General features: G+C 39.9%; 1 long non-coding RNA gene across 1 annotated transcript; it reads left to right on the forward strand.

Annotated features, from left to right (window-relative positions):
- Window positions 1–825: 825 nt before the first annotated feature.
- LOC147912979 (uncharacterized) lies at window positions 826–14,132 on the forward strand. Its single transcript, XR_015549383.1, has 3 exons — window positions 826–991; window positions 1,986–2,133; window positions 14,034–14,132. It is a non-coding gene; the product is annotated as an uncharacterized LOC147912979 (long non-coding RNA).
- The last annotated feature ends 4,976 nt before the right edge of the window (window positions 14,133–19,108 follow it).

The raw sequence follows: 19,108 nt of genomic DNA on the forward strand, positions 1-19,108 counted from the left end.
CTGGCTTCTTTTAGCTGCCCATGGTAAAGTACAGGAGGAACAAGTTGAGCTATAGTTGAGCTAAAGAAGGAACTGTTCAGATTTCAAGCAGAATGTAGAACTAAAAAGAAGCTAGAACTCGTGGGTTCAATAATAAAATTGTTTTTCGTCTCCCATCTCTCCAAGAAAATACTTCTCAAAGTAAGAAATGGCCTTGGTTTCAAGATGAAATCTAGGGTGCTGGCAGTAAAATATGGCCTCAGGGTCAAGTTCTCTGTTAAGGGATCAGAAAGATTTAAGGAGTATCTTAAAGATCCTCTCAGCTAGACAAAGACTTCTAAGAACCTTAAGGTGTTTTCCCATGGCACTCTGGTTTGCAGCTCCAAACAGAGAGAGGATCTTGTCTTGAAGATCCTCTTGGTCTTGAAGAGATTTTTGAGTGTGGTTTGTCTAACAGAGTGGATTATAATTTGATACATAGAAACCCACAGAATTTGTAATGAAATTATACTAGTCTGGATTAAAAAGACAGAGATAGTTCAAAATGAAAAGATGCCTCAAGACCGCCAAACTCTTACAGAGAGGAAGCCAACTGAGAAAGAAACTCAGTTACAAACCTGGGTCATTTCTCCAGAAAAACAGGGATGTCTCAGAGGCAGAGCCTAGAGCACAAAGGGAGGAGGTAAGAGCCGTGGAGAATCACTCCCAGGGAACAGAACTGGGCCATAATCAACAAACTGGCTACATGTGGCTGGCTGGATTTCAAAATTGCTATGGACCACTAACTTCCATTTTCAATCTTGTTGAGCAGGAGTTTCTATTGCAGTTTTCCTGTCTTTGCCTCTTCATTGTATGTTGGGTGTGTGAGCGCCAGAAAACCTGTCTCTTTAGTCCACACTTCTTCAGATCAAGCTGCACCCAAAAGACCTCAGTTGCATCTGGACCTGATTTGGATGGTGTGATTCTGTACCTGATGCTGTAGTGGGATAAGACCTTGGGAGCTTTGGAGAGGGTAAGTATATTTTGCACATGAGAAGGACATGACCCATTAGAAGCCAGAGGACTCTACTGTACTTTGTACCGTACTTACTTAGATTGTACTTTCGCGGCCCTCAATGAACCTCATCTCCTGGTATTTAGAGCTTTGTGTAGTTCCTTCTGTCATTGATTCTGGGCTTAGCCATGTGACTAGCTTTGGACAATGGGATTTTAGCAAGTGTGATGCAACTGCAGACTTGATGAACACATGCACATCAGGGCTTGTTCTCTTGGAACAGTCCTTCTTGAAACCTAGGTACTAAGCTACGTGAAAGCCCAAGCAGCCCTGTGAAGGAGAACTGAGGCCCCAAAACACAGTTCGTGCTAAGTTCCTAGCCAATGGCCAGCACCAACTTCCAGCCATGTGAATGAGGCCATGATGGACTTCCTTGTCATTCCAGCATCCCAGCCAATAACTTGTGCAGAACATATTCATTCATTCATTCAACAAATATTTGAGTCCCTGCTCAGTGTCAGCCGTTATATCTAGTGTTTATATTATTAATGCAGGTTTGGAAAACTTATTTTAAAAAGCTATAATGTATAAAATGGGGTCACTGGCACTAAGTCATAATATTTTTAAACAGAACAAAGTCAGTAATAGAAAATTTGGAAAGAGGAGATATTCTTCAACAAAGTACTTTACCTTAGGGGTAGAAGTTGCTGAAATACTGACCACATTATGCCTTTGCAATAAGAACACACAGACAGAAAGGTTAATAATTACGGAGTGCTAGTGAAAAATCACTTAGGGAAAAAATACTCTAATTGTGATGCCTTTGGGGTTTTGTTATAAATGAAAAAAAAGTTGGACTTTTTCCTGATGCCAGAAGAAGGGCTGCAATCAGCACTATCTGGTTTTATTTACATTTCAGAGTAATCTTTATTAACCCTTTTAATGCAGTGCTTTCATAGTAAACGTAAGAATACCCAAACTTCTTCCACACTTTCTATTTATTTCTCAACAGTCATCACGATGTCCTTCCAAGCCAAAAATCCTGTGAGATCCTTCCTCCGGAATAAGAGGCCATGTCTCCAGCAAGCTTTTCAACAAGATTTTAACTCTTCCATGCAGCTGGCAAAAACATTGAACCAGCAAATTGAAAACACACAGTGGTATGTATGTTTGGAGTCTCTATAAACTTTCCCACGTATGCTACCCTATCAGCTTTACGCATTCCCTGAGCAGAGACTGATGACCTGAGATACCAGGCAAGTGCTCAGAGGTAAAAATTGGTCTAGTATGCACAGTTTGCAAATTTACAGTCTATTGAGTGGGCCCAGCTGTGGGTCTTCCCTTCAGCAGCAGGGCTCTTGCCTTTTAAGAACTTTATTCCACTCCGTCCACAATGGCTTCTACCACCTCCCCAGGAGACTTCACTTCCTATGGGAAAGAGCCACTTGTTGACAATGTCTCAGGGAAACATGGAGTAGCTTTATGATAATAACACATATTCCTCTCCCACCCTTCCCCAATTTTGGCTTATTTTTTTCATTCATTCCAAGGACACTAATGTGAAGGGAAGAAACCCATCTTGCTCTCGGTCTGAGAGTTGGTTATGCTCTAATATATAAAGGAAAGCTTGGCTTCTTAGAGACTTACCTGAGACCCTGAATGCTTAATCTTAACCTTGTCAGTTACATAGACATTTAAATGAAGGTGTTTCACAGGATATTGAAGAAGATTTTCAAACCATTATTTCCCAGGTAAAGGTTATGTCTTCAAAGGCTAGTTTTTCTCTCCCCAACTTATCAACTGTACCAACTTGGGTATTGATGGACGTATACCCCAAGAGGGCAGGGTCTTCTTTGATTTATTCATTGCGGTATTGCCAGTGCCTAGAGTAGTGCCTGACGCGTAGTAGTTGAGAGGTAAATGTTGAAAGTTATTTGTTGAAACATAAATGTTGAATGATGACTATAGAGTGTCAAACTGCTCAATCCATACCTAGTATTTCCATTTAGTATCTAAAAATTTAATCAAGAGGATATTGGGAATTTGGCTTGAAAGACTTAAAAATTACAACAGAAATTCTTAGAGCCTCACCTCGGTTACTTGAAAAATCAACTGGTCTCCCTATTTCTGTTTTGCCAGCTGTGAAAAAGACTATTGGCAGCATCTTCATCATGACAGTAGAGTGAGGAAGCAAGCATAGTGCTTAACCAAGGTGCTCATAATACCCAGTGAAGAGCGATGCATTTCTATGGGGTGCTTGTCAACCCCAAACTTGGCTCATTCTTTTTCTGAAATGTAGATGCTTAAAATGACACAGACTAAGATGCCTCTCAAGAGTTCAGACCCCTCCTTTTTGTCCTTTCCTGACAGGGCAGAATTGTCATGGACTCAGCACCGGGTGGGTCATTTAAGCTAAATATTTGTCCCCCAGTTGGATGAATTTGGAACTATTGTAGACAACGACTACATGTCCTAAACCTGCCTCCTGAAAATGTACCATGAATTAATGTGCAGAGCAAGAAAAATGCATGTTGTGTCTCAGCAGTCCCATAACATTCCTTTTATAGAACAAGATTCCAACAGTTTTAACACACAAAGTTATCTCTCAAGAAGGAGGCCTCATTTGGGAGTCAGGGGACCCCAGGCAGGGATTCCTAACCCCAAGCCCCGTTCCCAGCACCCCCAACGGCCTGTAGTTATGTGACCTCTGGTAAGGCATCTAACCTCTTGGGACTCCATCTTCTTTATCTATGAAATAACATTGGCTTCCTGCCTCCCAAAGATACCAGAAGGAAGAATGAGTTAACATTTACATAGCACATTGGGAGCCTCCAAGAAAGGCAGCGCACGCCTGGGAAATACGATATAAAGGGAAGAATGTCTTTTATTTTTACATTGTTGGTCTCTGGTCAGCCTTTCTGGGCCTATTTCCTAAGTACGGTATTAAAAAACAGGCAAAAGAAGAAGAAAGTTCTAAACCTAATTCAGGTGGGATAACTGAATCATAGCTGCTGGAGTTTTTTGTTCATTTGTTAACTTTGGGGCGAGGAGACCTGTTGGGGAGGTAACAGGATTGCTCTTGGGAGAAGCATCTGACTTTGGACTGTATTTAGACAAGAGATAGGCACAACTATTGGAGCAGAGCAGTAGGCACAGATGGAGCAGCTGGAATTTGGAGTTCATCAGGATGGTAGGCTCCTGGGGGGTAGGAATTGTGTGTATCTTATCTCTCCAGCATCCTTCCAGTGCCTGACATATAGCTGCTACTTACTTAGTTTGTGTTTATCTAGTGAGTGAATTGACTAGGATCTGAACGGCAGCTTCATTCTTTAGCAGTGATGTGCCCCTTTTCCTTAATTGTAAATTGGAAAAAATAACACCATCTTTACAGGGCTATTGTGGGTATTAGATGAATGAGATGTGTAAAGTGCCCAGGACACTGACACACTGTTGGGGCACACGATCAGTGTAACGGTTGTGATGACTGTTGGCTCTGTCACCACGAATGCTGGGACACAGGGCAGTGCTGTGGCAAATGACAGATGGGTCCATATCCTGGCTTTGGTACATATGTATCAGCTCCTGGAGAGCAATGTTGAACCTTTTCGGAACTTGATCTGTATAAGAGGGTGATAAAATTTGATCTACATAGCAGCTCAGTGTCTGGAATATAGTCCAGTGTGATAAACGTCCTGGGTGTCTTTTAAAGATCTTTTCTTGTAACATACATCAGGAGAAGACATAAAACCTATTTGTGAAACAAAGTGAACGACCATACAACTATCACTGGGGTCAAGACACGGAACATTGCCGGCACACCAAGAGCCCATCAAGCGTCCACAGATCATTTATACTCTCCTTTCACTTAACATTATATCATGTGCGTGTCATTTAGAATGTTTAAAAATATGTTTACCTGTGATAAACTATTGGAATATATGAATATGTGACAATTTATAAACCACTTTCTGATTGTTGTCGATTTGGGTTGTTCCCACATACTATATTAAGTTCTTGTAAACACAGATCTATTTTGTTCTCCTGATACGCCTGTTGCTTCTTGCACAGTTACCGCACTGTTTCAAGCATTGTGCAATATACTTTAATATCTGGAAGGGCAAATTATTCCTCCCAATCCTCTTTCAAAAACTTCTTAGCTATTCCACTTATTTATTAATTTTTCTTCTCTTTTTTATTTTGAAATATTCTCAAACTTACAGAAAAGTTGCAGGCCCAGTATTAACAAACTTTCTTCCTGAACCATTTGAGAATAAGTTGGTACATTATGTCCAATCAACTGCAAATACATTGGTGTGTATTTCCTACAATCAAGGGTATAGAAAGAAAATTAGCATTGATATATTACCATCATCGAAACTTCAGATCCCATTCAAATTTTGCCACTTGTTCCAATAATATTCTTTTTTTTTTAAACTAATTTTATTTTATGGTGAGGAAGATTGGCCCTGAACTAACATCTGTTGCCGATCTTCCTCTTTTTTGCTTGAGGAAGATTGTCCCTGAGCAAACATCTGTGCCAGTCTTCCTCCATTTTGTGTTTAGGACGCCACCACAGCCTGGCCTGATGAGTGGTGTTTAGGTCCACACCTGGGATCTGAAACTGTGAACCCCAGGCAGCCGAAGTGTAGAGCATGAACTTAACCACTACGCCACTGGGCTGGCCCCCCGATAATACTCTTTATAGGAAAAGGATCCAGTTCAGAATCATATGTTGCATTTAGTGTTTTGCATGTCTTTTTCATCTCCTTAAATTTGGAACAGCTATTAGGTCTTTTATTGATTTTGGTGAACTTGACACTTTTGAAGATTATAGCCCAGTTATTTTGTAGAATATTCCTCAATTTGTGTTTGTCTGATATTTCTTCACAATTATATTTATGTTATACACCTTCGGCAGAAATGTCATAGAAGTGATGCTGCATTCTTCTCATTGCATTTTTTCAGGTGGCACATGATTTCAATTTGTCCCATTATTCAGGATGTTTAGGGTGATATCTGCCAGGCTTCTCCAACTAAAAAGTTATTTTTTCTCCCTTTGTAATAAATATTTTGTTGGGTGCTATTTGTAACTATGTAAATATCCTTAAAATGTTCTATTTATTCATTTATATAATTACTTCTGTGGATTCATGATTTTCTATATTATTCTATGGCTTATAAGCAATTACTATCATTACTAATTTTAATTGATCACTGGGATCCTCTTCAGGTTGGTTTTGTGTGTGTGTGTGTGTATGTGCACACGCATGTGTGTGTGTGTCCCAGTTATTCTTTGAGCACCCCCTTGCTTTTTGGCACAGCAATATTCCTGGCTCACCTGAGAATTTGCATGTCCACCCCCCAACTACTCTCTGAAATCAGCCGTTTCTCTGAAGAGCCCTGGTTCCTTTTCGTGGAGAATAATATTTAGAAGCCAAGAACCGGGTGCTAGGTGCTCTCATCTAATACTGGAGTGTTACTGCTACTAGGCTCTCTCAGTGGACAGAGCTAGGGAATGTATGTGTGTGTGTGTGTGTATCAGGGTGTTCCAAAAATCTTAGTGCAGTTTTAGGCTTTAGTAACTTCAGAAGTACAAATGCTATAAATTCACAAAAAAGTCATTGGGAAGTTTATTTATTTATACTTATTTGCACTTAGTTTTATTCAAAAATAATACATTTTTGTCTGTGACTTTTTTTGGATGGGAATTTCTTTTTTCTTTACTGAGGTAAAATTGTATATAACACTATGTAAGTTTGGGGTGTACAACGTTATAATTTGACATCTGTATACCCTACAAAATGATCATCACCAAAAGTCTGGTTACCATCCATCACCATACAATTGACTCCTTCACCCACTTCACGCACCCCCAACCCTCTTCCCCTCTGGTAACCACCAATCTGTTCTCTGTATCTATGAGTTTGTTTTTGTTTTGTTTGTTTGTTCATTTGTTTTGCTTTTAGATTTCACGTGTAAGTGAAATCATATGGTATTTGACTTTCTCCCTCTGACTTACTCCACTTAGCATAATACTCTCAAGGTCCATCCATGTTGTTGCAAATGGCAAGATTTCATTCTTTCTTATGGCTGAGTAGTGTTCTATTGTGTATATATACCACATCTTCTTTATCCATTCGTCCATCAATGAACACTTTGGTTGTTTTCATGTCTTGGCTACTGTACATAATGCTACGATGAACATAGGGGTGCACATATCTTTTTGAATTAGTGTTTTTGCATTCTTCAGATAAATACCCAGAAGTGGAATTGCTGGATCATATGGTAGTTCTATTCTTAATTTTTTGAGGACTCTCCATACTGTTTTCCATAGTGGCTGCACCAATTTACATTCCCGCCAGTAGTGTATGGATGGGAATTTTTGAGACCAGTGAATTAGTAGAGGAGGTTCTCATGCTTGGCCATCACTGTCACCAATTTATTTACATTAGATATTTCTTGTGGGATCACATTGAAACTGTCAGGTATGTATCAAAACATCATTCTTCCAACAAATTAGATAACCTGGATGAAATGGACAAATTCCTAGAAAGGCACAGTTTACCAAAACTGACTCAAAATGAAATAGAAAATCTGGGGCTGGCCCCGTGGTGTAGCGGTTAAGTGCACACGCTCCACTGCTGGCGGCCGGGGTTCGGATCCCAGGCACGCACCAACACACCGCTTGTCAGGCCATGCTGTGGTGGCGTCCCATATAAAGTGGAGGAAGATGGGCACAGATGTTAGCCCAGGGCCGGTCTTCTTCAGCAAAAAGAGGAGGATTGGCATGGATGTTAGCTCAGGGCTGATCTTCCTCACAAAACAAAACAAAACAAAAAAAAGAAATAGAAAATCTGAATGGATCTATAACAAGTAAAGAGATTGAGTCAGTAATCAAAAAACTTCCCACAGGGGCTGGCTCGGTGGCGTAGCAGTTAAGTGTGCACGCTCGGCTGTGGCAGCCTGGGGTTCGGATCCTGGGCGCGCACCGATGCACCACTTGTCAAGCCATGCTGTGGCAGCCTCCCATATAAAGTGGAGGAAGATGGGCATGGATGTTAGCCCAGGGCCAGTCTTCCTCAGCAAAAAGAGGAGGATTGGCAACAGATGTTAGCGTAGGGCTAATTTTCCTCAAAAAAAAAAAAAAAGATAAACTTCCCACAAAGAAAAGCACAGAAACACATGGTTTCACTGATGTATTCTACCAAATGTTTAAAGAAAAATTAACACCAATAAATCACAAATTCTTCCAAAAAACAAAATATGAGAGGACACTCCCTCACTCATTCTGAGAGGCCAATATTACCCTAATACCAAAACCAAAAAACAGACGTCACAAGGAATGAGAAATACAGAACAATATCTCTTATGAATATAGATGCAAAAATTCTCAAAAAAAAATACTAGCAGGGCCAGCCCTGTGGCTTAGCAGTTTAGTGCGCGTGCTCCGCTACTGGCGGCCTGGGTTTGGATCCCGGGTGTGCACCGATGCACCGCTTCTCCAGCCATGCTGAGGCTGCGTCCCACATACAGCAACTAGAAGGATGTGCAACTATGACATACAACTATCTACTGGAGCTTTGGGGGGAAAAAAAGGAAGAGGATTTGCAATAGATGTTAGCTCAGAGCTGGTCTTCCTCAGCAAAAAAAGAGGAAGATTAGCATGGATGTTAGCTCAGGGCTGATCTTCCTCACACACACAAAAAAAATACTAGCAAACTGAATCCAGCAACATATAAAAAGAATTATACGCCATGACCAAGTGAGATTTATCCCAGGACTGCAAGGTTGAAAATCAATATACCATATTAATAGAAGTAAAGGACAAAAATCACATGATGGTATCGATAGAAAAAGAAAAAACATTTGACAAAATCCAACACCCTTTATGAAAAAACATTCAACAACTTAGAAATGAGAACTAGGAGGGAGTGTCCTCAACATGATAAAGGACATCTGTAAAAAACACACAGCTACCTTCATACTTAATGGTGAAGGACTGAAAGCCTTCCCCCTAAGATCAGGAAAAAGACACGGATTTTGTTCTTGCCACTTCTATTCAACATTGTTTTGGAAATTCTAGCCAGGGTAATTAGGCAAGAAAAAGAAAGAAAAGGTATCAAGATTGGAAAAGAAGAAGTAAAGCTTCTTTATTTGCTGATGACATGATATTTTATAGAAAAATCCTAAGAAATTGACAAAAACTATTGGAGCAAATAAATGAGATCATCAAGGTTGCAGGATACAAGATCAATATACGAAAACTAGTTGTATTTCTACAAATAACCCAAAAATGAAATTAGGAAAACAATTCCATTTATAAATGGTATCAAAAAAGAATAAAACGTGTAGGAATAAATTTGACCAAACAAGTGCAAGATTTGTATGTTGAAAACTGCAAAACATCATTGAAAGAAATTGAAGAACCCCCAAGTAAATGGAAAGATGTCTTGTGTTCATTGACTAAAAGATTTAATATGGCAGTGCTCACCAAACTGATCTACAGATTCATTCCAGGAATGCAAGGTTGGTTCAACACATGACGGTTAGAATCAAAAACACAGACAAATGTTGAGGATGTGGAAAAATTTGAACCCTCGTACATTGATGGTGGGATTGTAAAATGGTGTCATTGCTTTGGAAAACAGTTTGACACTTCCTCAAAATGTTAAACATAGATTTACCATATGACCCAGAATTCACTCCCAAGAGAAGTGAAAACATATATTCATACAAAAACTTGTAAATGAATGTTCACAGGAGCATTATCCATAATAGGCAAAAGTGGAAACAACCCAAACGTTCAGCAACCAATAAATGGATAAACAAAATGTGGCATATCCATACAATAGAATATTATTCAGCCATAAAAAGTGGTGAAGTGCCCATTCAAATCATAACATGGAATGTAGCCTAACACTAAAGACCACATATTGTATGATTCCATTTATAAGAAGCGTCCAGAATAGGAAAATCTATAGAGATAGAAAAATTAGTAGTTGCCAGAGGTTGAGGGGAAGGGAAACTCAGAGTGACTGGTAATGGGTCCAGGATTTCATTTTGGGGTGATGAAAATGTTCTAGAATTACATAGTGGTGATGGTTGCACAACTTTGTGGATATACTAAAAACCACTGAATTGTATACTTTAAAATGATAAACTTCATGGAATGTCAATTATATCTCAATAAAGAAGCAAAACCAATGAGAGTCTTTAAAAAGCACTTCATTTTTTGGATGATCCAAAGGCTAGAATTATAAATGAAATCTGAGGAGCAGTTGATAAAAGTTTTACAAAATGTGAAAACTGACTAGAATGATGTACAGCACAATATAGCAATTACATTGAATTTAAAACATGGGTTTATTTGGTAAGTTTTGACATATGAATACGTTCATGAAACATGACCACATAACATATCCATCATCCCCAAAAGTTTTCTCATGTCTCTTTGTAATCCTTCCTTCTCACATCTCCTCCGTGGACCCCAGGCAACCCCGGTCTTATTTCTGTTACTATATGGTAGTTTGCATTTCTTAGAATTTTCTGTAAAGGAAACCACACAGTATATACTCTTTTTAACAAATCTGGCTTCTTTCACTTGGTGTAATTACTTTGAGATTCATCCATGTTTTAATGTATATTAATAGTTCATTCCTTTTCATTGCTGAGTAATATTTCATTTTATATCTCTTTGTTTATCCATTTACCTGTGGATGGACATTTGGGTTGTTTCCAGTTTTTGGCTATTACAAATAAAGCTGTAATGACATTCCTATTACAGTCTTTGTATGGAATACGTTTTAATTCTCTTGCGTAAATATCTAGGAGTGAAATGGCTCAATCAGATGTTTAACTTTTTAAAAAATTGTCAAATTGTTTTCCAAAGTAGTTGCATCATTTACATTCCCACCAGTAGTACATGAAAGTTCCAGTTCCTCCACATTCTCAATGACACTTGGTATGGTCAGTCTTTAACATTTGCCATTCTAGTAGGTGTGTAGGTGTATCTCAAAATGGTTTTAATTTGCTTTTCTCAAACGACTAATAGTGTCAAGTATCTTTTCATGCACTTAGTTGCCATCCTGATATCTCCTTTGGTGAAGTGTCTATTCAACTATTTTGCCCATTTTGATATTGTGTTGTTTGTCTTATTATTATTGGGTTTTGAGAGTTCTTTGTGTATTCTGGATATGCATCCTTTATCGGATATACACTTTGCAAATATTTTCTTCCAGTCTATGGCTTGACACTTCATTCTCTTAACAGTGTCTTTTGAAGAGCAGGAGTTTTAAATTTTGATGAAGTTCAATTTTTGATAAAGTCCGAGTTAGCAGAGGCTTTCTCCTAGAAGTTTTGTAGTTTTAGTTTTTATATTTTGAGCTAATTTTTGCATATGGCCCAAGGTATGGATTGAAGTTCTTTTTTTTTTTTTTGTACAGATATCCAATTGTTCTAGCGCCATTTGTTTAAAAGACTATCCTTTCTTCAGTGAATTGCCTCTGCATCATTATAGAAAATCAGTTGTTCATATATATGTATATGGATTTATTTCTGCTCTCTCTATTCTGTTCCATTGACCTATGTGTCTGTGTTTACACCAAAGCACACTTTATTGATTACTATAACTTTATAGTAAGTCTTGAAACCAGATAATGTTAGCCTTCTAACTTTGTTTTTTATTTTTTAAGTCATTTTGGCTATTCTGTGTCTTTCACATTTCATATGAAAAATGGAGTCCACTTGTAAAATTCTACCAAAAAGTCCACAGGGATTTTGATTGAGATGGCGTTAAATTTGTAGATCAGTTTGGTTAATACTGATACTTTAACAACGTTGAGTCTCCTGACCTATTAGTAAAATACATATCTCCATTTTTCGAAGTCTTCTTTCGTTTCTTTCAGTAATGTTTTGTAGTTTTCAGTGTACAGGTCTTTCACATATTTTGTCAGATTTATTCCAAAGTATTTCATATATTTTGATGCTGTTGTAAATGGTATTGTTTTTACATTTCAATTTCCAATGGTTTGTTGTTAGTATATAGAATAATAATTGATTTTTGTGTATTGATCTTATATTTCACACCTTGTTAAACTTGCCCATTCTAGTAGCTCTTTTGTAGATTTGTTTGAATTTTCTAGATAGATGATCATGTCAGCCGTAAATAAATAGAACTTTAAATTTTCCTTTTCACACTGCTTTTCATTTCTTTTACACCCTTGTCTCGTTCCTGTTCTTAGGGGGAAAGTTTCAATCTTTTATATTAAGTGTAATGTTAGCAGTAGATTTTTTATAGATAGTTTTTATCAGGTTGAGGAAATTCCCTTCTATTACTATTTTGTTCAGTTCTTATAAAAAATTCTCTTTTTTTGTAAGCATGTAACATATATATATTTCTGAATTTATTAAAACTTAAAACTGCACTAAGACTTTTGGGACAGACAAAGATATATATCCTCACACACACACATTCACACACAGCTATATTTATTTCTACATCTCTTATTAAATAATACTCTATGTCATATTAAAAACCATGAATTCACATTTCAACCCCACAGAGTTATTCTGTTTTTCTTCCTTTCAATATTTGTAATTCCTTTCTCTGACAGTAGAAACCCAACTTCCATTATCCTTAATATATTTGCTTATTTGGTCAACCTCCTGTGTGTACCCATTGTCCCAACACTGCCACCATCCCATACCTCCTGCAGATGACCTCCACAGTGCTCTTGGGCTCTGACACTCACTCACCAGAGTGCTGCTGCCTTCCCTGACATGGACACCCCTTTTCACCCTGTTTAACCTCTGACTCCATACCCTGGGCTGCCCTTCTGCATGGACACCACCTCACCCTAACCATGCTCTGATACTCTGCACTCGTCATCCCCTTCCATGTGGAAGCCTTTCCCACCAGCTCATGCACTGACATTCTGTACTGGGAATCTCTTCTATGTGGACGTCCTCATCCTTGTTGCTTCTGAAACCCATGTTGGGCTTCAGCCTGTGAGGCCCCTCTTTACCCTGCTTAGACACGAATCCCTGCAAAGGCTGCCCTCCCACGTGGTCCTCCTTCTCACTTTCTTGGGCTCCAAAGCCCCACGACATGCTGCTCGTATGCAGGGACTCCCTCCTAACCCTGCTGGAGCTCTGACATCCTGCACTGGGCCACTCTGCATGAATCCTTCCTCACCCTCATGGCTCATTCCTGCAGTGGGCAGTCCTATTGGAAACTCTATTTATTTTTCTTGGGCTCCCACATCCCTCCTCCTGCCCCAGCTTGGTCCCAACTAAAGGGTTTAGGACTGAGTTTTTCAGAAAGAGATATGAAGAGGAGGAGGAGGATGAAGAACTCACTCATTTATTTTTTATGATTAACTTAGAATAATATTTTACCAAACTCAAAAAAGTTCCGTTGTATTTTTTATTGGGATTTTAGGAGGAAATGCCATACTGACAGTCCTGGGTCTCTCCATCTTTAGAGGATCCAGCTCCATCATTGTAGAAGAGTCTCTCATAAGGCAACTATAGCCACAATTAAGGTCAACTAGGGCTGTAATTAAGGTCAAAGCTCAGCATGCTCCAGGGGACAGGAACAACTATGACCCAGGAGGAAATAGCCTACACAGGAATTGAAAGACTTTGCCAATATATATCAACAGAACCTGGGCAGATCTCAAGTGGGCAGAATATAATACTAGTTCTGGCCAAACTTATTGCTATTGACGCATTTACTAGGGAGTCCAGAATTAAGATACTGCTAGAGGTGGCTCTGATAGCTTACGTGATTGGTTGACTAAAATTTAAATTCAAGGGTGGCATATATTTAATGAGGCTGAGACGCCAGAGCTTCTCTGGCATAATGTGGAGGAGGGAATCCAAAGGCTTGGGGAGCTAGGAATATTGAACTGAATGTTTCATGTATGACCTGCATAGCCGCCTCCCAACTACATTCCACAAGATGGTCCAGAGACACTCCCTTTATAAAGGCAACGAGATATGTATTAGTGAGAGGAGCACCTACATCCTTGAAAATCTCTATGGTTTCTCTCCTTTCTAGGCAAGGTACGACTGTGGACAATGCCACTGTTGAGATGGTTTCCCTGATTCAATGGGAGTGATGGGATTCTGGAGCAGCAGGGGCCAAGGGTAGCACTTAACTGCCTAAGACAAGGTGAGCATGTCTACCATAAAGGGCAGGAGGGACATTACTAGTAATCAGAACGTTTTGATTGGCAGAGATCTTTGGCAGTGGCTAGTTGATTATGGCATTCCTCAGAACCAAATATATAGGCAGTGTACTAGAGTATTGCCTGATCTACATAACAGAAAAAACTCTAAGCCTGGTAGCTGAAAATCTGACTTGAGTTGCCACAGAGGAGAGTTGAGGCCTCTTACTCAGTTTCCAGTCTTAGGTAAATTAACAGAGACAGAGCCCTTTGATTGAAGGGTAGGCCAGATGCCCTTGAGGAAGGACTCTGCACCATCGCCACAAGTATACATTGTAAATCTTCCTCTAAGACTTCTCCAAAATGACCAGAGGCAATTTACTGGAATGACTGTGCACTGGGAAAAGGAAATTCCTAGAACTTTTGGGGATTACTACACGCTGGCTCTGAAATGATATTAATCCCAGAGGGACCCATAAAACCACTATAGCCCAAAAGCTAATGTGAGATCTTACTAATTCAGATTATAGAGGATTTTAGCTCAAATCAGACCCGCACTGGACCAATTTGGTCCAGAGACTCACCTACTGGTTATTTTCCCAGCTTCTGAAGGTGTAACTGGAATAAACATAGTTGACAACAGGCAGAATCTCCACATTTGCCCTCTGACTCAGGGGTGATGGCCACTATGGTAGGAAGGGCTAAGCAGAATCCCCTAGAACTTCCATTCATGCCAAGAGAGTAAATCAGAAGCAGTACTGCATCCCTGGGGGGATTGAAGAAATTAATGGTGCCATCAAAGACTTGAAAGAAGTGCAGATGGTGATACGCATCACATCTCCATTGAACTCACCAGTTGGGCCTGTGTGAAAGTCACATGGATCTTGAAGAATGAGAGGACCCTACTGTGAACTCAATGAGGTGGTGACTGAAATTCTAGTTGCTGCCCCAGATGCAGTATCTTTCCTAGAGAAAATCGGCATGTCCCCTGGCAATTGCTTAGCCGCTACTGACCTGGTGTATGCCTTTTCCTCCACAGCAATTTGTAAAGACCACCAGAAACAGTTTGCTTTTACTTGTCAGAGCTAAAAGTACACTTTCACAGTCTTGCCTAAGGGCTATGTCAATTCTCCTGCTCTCTGCCATATTTATTCTGCAGAGATCTTGATTGTCTTGACATTCCACAAAACATCACACTCTACTTCTCTGACGACATCATGATGATTGGATCTGATATTCATAAAGTAGCAGGTATGTTGGAGGCCTTAATAATATATATGTAATCTAGAAAGTGAGAGATAGGTCCCACAAAAATTCAAGGGCCTGCCACCTTAGTGAAGTTTCTGGGGGTTTAATTGTCACTCTTCCAAAGTACAAGTAACGTTGCTGTCTCTTGGACCACCTCGAATGGAAAAATGCTTTGTAAACTTTTTTGTATTTGGGGGGGCAACATATACCACAGTTGAAAGTGCTACTTGGACCCGTCTACAGAATCAACTACAAGGCTGCCTGTTTCAAGTAGAGACAAGCAAAAGAAGGCTCTGCAGCAAGTTCAGGCTGTAGTACAAGCCACTGTGTCACTTGGGCCTTATTATCCAGCAGGTCCAATGATACTTGAAGTGTCTATGGCGAATAGGAATACTGTAAGGAGGAAAATCACAGCACCAAACTCTAGGACTTTGGAGCAAATCTATGCCTTGTTCTAGATAGGACTATTCTCCTTTTGACAAATAGCTTCTATCTTGCTACCAGGCCTTGGTAGAGACTGAACTCCTCACCATGGGATATTGGGTGACCATATGATCTGAGCTTCCCATCATGAACTGGGTGTGGTCTGACCCACCCACCCATAAGGCTGTGTGTGTGCAGAAGCAATCTATTATCAAATGGGGATGGTTTGTAAGACACAGAGCTTGGGCAGGTCCAGAAGGTACCAGTAAGTTGCATGAGCAAGTGGCTTAGGCTCCTTTGACTCTGAAGGTGCATTGCCCCTTCCCCCTCCTATGGTCTATGGCCTCTTGGGCATGTTGCTGATGACCAGTCGACTGAGGAAGAAATAACTAAAGCCTGATTTACAGATTGTTCTGTATTACCTGTGATTATCACTGGGCACCACTCAGCATTGATCTTGAAGGACATTAGTGAAGAAAATTCTCCTGGTGGGTAGAACTTTTAGCAGCAGATTTAGTTGTATGCTGTCTAGACTGAGAGATGGCCAGTAGTACAGATGAACAGACACTAATTCATGGGCAGTTGCTAGTAGTTTGGTTAGATGCTGTGTTAGTCAGTGTTCTCCAGAGAAACAGAACCAGTAGGATTGATCTATCTATCTATCTATAATATATATTAGGATATATATATATATTTTATATATATAGGATATATATTCATATATAAATAGAATATTTTTATATATATAATATATAAATAGAATATATATAAAAGGAGATGAATTGGCTCACATGATTATGGAGGCTGAAAAGTCCCACGATCTGCCATCTGCAAGCTGGAGACCCAGGAAAGTCAGTGGTATAATTCAGTCTGAGTCCAAAGGCCTGAGAACCAGGGTAGGCGATATTGTAAATCCCAGTGCAATGGCAGGAGAAGATAAAATGAGATGTCCCAGCTCAAGGGGCAAGGCAGAAAGAAAAGGGAGGTGAATTCCTTCTTTCTCCACCTTTTGTTCTATTCAGGCCCTCAGCGGATTGGATGATGCCCACCCACATTGGGGAGGGCAGTCTACTTTACTGAGTCCGCTGATTCAAACGCTAATCTCATTTGGAAACCCAGAAATAATGTTTAATCTGGACACCCCATGGCCCAAGTCAAATTGACACATAAGATTACCTATCATAGATGGCTAGAGACTTGAAATCAATAGGATTGGAAACTTGGTGACAAGAACATCTGGGGAAGAGGTATATGGATGACCTCTCGGAATGGTCAGATTGTGAAGATATTTGCATCCCATGTGAATGATGACCAAAGGGCATTCACTGAAGAGAAGTGGGTGGAAAAATCATGTACTCTGTGAGGGTCTATCTCTTTTCCCAGCCACCTCAGTGCTTGCTCAATGGGCCCATGAAAAAAATGGCCATGGTGGTATGGATAGAGGCTGTATATTGGCTCAAAAACACAGACTTACTGTTACCAAGGCTGACCTGGCTAACACTACTGCTGAGGGCCTAATATGTCAGCAACAGAGATCAATGGTGATCCCCTAATATGACCCCATTAACTGGGGGAACCCAGCAGCCACCTGGTGGCAGGCTGATTACATTGGACGGCTTCCTTCTTGGAGGGGGGCAGAGATTTGTCCTCACTGGAATAGACAATTTCTGGATATGGATATGCTTTCCTTGCCCCACACTACTTCTGCCAATAGCATTATCTATGGACTCGCAGAACACCTTATCCACCATCATGGAATTTCCCACAGCATTGCTTCTTTCACAGCAAAGAAAATGCAGCAGTGAGCTCTTGGCTATGGAATTAATTGGTCTTAGCACATACTCCATCCTCTAGAAGCTAATGGGCAAATTTTGAGAGGTGTAATGGCTTGCTGAAGACTGAGTTACAGTGTCAGTTGGGAGTCAACACCTTGAAAGGATGGGGTGCTATCTTAAAGGATATTATATATGCTTCAAAGCAGAGAACAATCTGTGGTGCTATCTCCCCCATAGCCAGAATATATGGGTTTTGGAATCAAGGGGTGGAAGTGGCTTATCTCACTATTAAACCCTCTAATTCAGTCATAGAATTTTTGTTTCCCATCTGGCTGCCTTGAGCTCTGCTTGTTTGGAGTTCTTAGCCCCTGAAGAGGAACAACTCACCAGGGGACACACCAATGGCTCCAGGTAAAGAACCCCAATCGGCGAGGCACTCTGCCAGATCTTACAGAGGAGAAGAAAAGCATGACTGATGTGTCTGTGAATCCGGAAGGACAATCTTCCAAAGGCACTCACTTCTGGAAAATACATTCTGGATAGTATTGGAAGAGTTTGATTCCGTCAAGTTTATACATGATAGAAAACAGCCATGCATACTGATTTTTATTTATTTGCTCATCTAAATAGAAAGAAAAATCAGGGTTGTAAGGTCTTCAGAAGGGGACAAATCTTTTTCAGGTCTCTGAGGCTACTGAAGATGCAATTAAAAAGAAAAACTTGCTTACTAGCTTGTCTGCATAAGTTATAGCATAGGGCTAAAATAGAGCAGGGATGCTGGTTAATATGAAATTAACGTTAGTCCAATTACATACTCATTTAGCCATCACTGGTGATTATGCTAAGGTTATTACTATTCATATAGTCTACTTACTTCTTGATAAAGGGCCCATTGGGGCCTTTAAAACATTGCCTATTTTGTCCATATTCTAGACATGGACTCTGGAGTCTGATGCTGGGGTTTGAGTCCTGGCTCAGTCACTTTCTAGCTCTCTGATCTTGGGTAAGTCAATTAACTGCTCTGTGCCTGAGTTTCCTTATCTATAAAATGATGATGACAGTAGTATCGACTTTGGAGTGTTGTTTGAAGAATTAATTAAGATAACACATGCAAAGTCCTTACAACAGTGCTTAGCCCATAGGAAGCAATGAATAAAGGTTAGCAATTGTTAATATTATAATTTGGCAATGCTTGCTCTAAGTCTGCTTGCCAGGAATATAAACCATTTTATATCCTCTCTCTCTCTTTCCCAAGCAAAGCTGCAGAACATCTGCTAAATAACTGTAAGGTCTGAATTGTGTCTTCTCTCCTCCCAGAACACTTCCCACCCCACCAAATCCATTGGTTGAAGCCCTAACCCCCATCAGACTGTATTTGAAGACAGGACCTTTAAGGAAGTAATTAAGGTTAAATGTGGTCACAAGGGTGGGGTCCTAATATGACAGGACTGGTATCCTTATAAGACAAAGAAGAGACACCAGGGATCTCTCTCTCTACATGCACACAGAGGAAAGGCAAT

Source organism: Ceratotherium simum, chromosome 32 (assembly GCF_057802395.1).
Source record: "Ceratotherium simum simum isolate JZ-2026a chromosome 32, ASM5780239v1, whole genome shotgun sequence".
Lineage (NCBI taxonomy): Eukaryota > Metazoa > Chordata > Mammalia > Perissodactyla > Rhinocerotidae > Ceratotherium > Ceratotherium simum.